A 1,212-nucleotide genomic window follows, 5' to 3' on the forward strand; every position below is an offset into this window, starting at 1 on the left:
TTCAGACTCGACACTATTATGTTGGGTATAAAATTTTTCAGTAGGAATACATATGATATCTACCAAAAAAAAAAAATAGTGAATTTTTTATGAATGTAGTTTGACTAGTTGAATCCCATTTGACAGGCATTATACAGGCACATAAACATCTTTTTGGAGGATTATAAACATAGTTTGGTTTGGTACACCCAAATTATTTAAACGTCTTATATGCATATGAACCCATCTGTCCGTTAATACTTCCAGCCCACTCACAGACCTTAGCACGAGTTTAGCTGTATGGACATCATTAGATTAAAATTATATCCACAAGAACACATTGGTTGAAAGAAATAGTCCCTACACTCACATAAAATAATAACCGAGTTGATCTGGAATGGGAAAGCAATAATCGAGTTAGTTCTTCTAACTTGAATCTAACAATACCGACTAGAATATCTGATCTGGCTACTTTAAGCTCATTAATCTTGACAATTGACCAAGCTTTAAGTTCATACTTCATAGTCCCTATATCCTAGGTTAAACATGACCAGACTTGAAAGCGTAAGCATGGATGATAGTTACTAATCGATAAATTTTTCATTTCGGGATAAACCACTAAAAATGTAATTATCATTATTTAGTTGATGGAGGGAGGTGGTTTTCAGGTTTTCCGTAAATTTTTCTGCAAATGCGATGAATATTTTATTTTAGAATATGTAATGAAAGTGTTGTTTTGTTACTACTTTCTTATTCTATTGTGGAATATGCGATGATATATTTATTTTGATATCTACTTTCTTATGCTATCGCGGAAAATGCAAGAAATATACCACGAGTCGTGGCATTCAAATTGTCTGATTTACGTGCTTCTATTCTTTAGGGTGACAGTAGGAATTTAAGTAATGAAACGTAACGTTCTACAAAAATTCCTTTCATCTTTTAAAGAAAGAAAGAAATAAAGGACCTGGCATGCATACACCGAATTAAGGGCGAGAGGACAATGAAAATTACTATGGCGGTGGCGGTTTCAGCTTTTCAAGCTACTAATAAATGTGTAAATTTTCACTGCAAAAGATAATGATGAAAAAAAATGTAACAATGGGCTGTAACAAGGAATCATCAGCAAACACAAAAAAGCCAGGAAATGAGAATTGGCAATTATTGCTAGAAATCAACACTAACATAAAAAAAAATGTGATAGCAATATCAAGTGGAAAATCTGGGCAATCG

Source organism: Coffea eugenioides, chromosome 6 (genome assembly GCF_003713205.1).
Source record: "Coffea eugenioides isolate CCC68of chromosome 6, Ceug_1.0, whole genome shotgun sequence".
NCBI classification, from domain to species: Eukaryota; Viridiplantae; Streptophyta; class Magnoliopsida; order Gentianales; family Rubiaceae; genus Coffea; species Coffea eugenioides.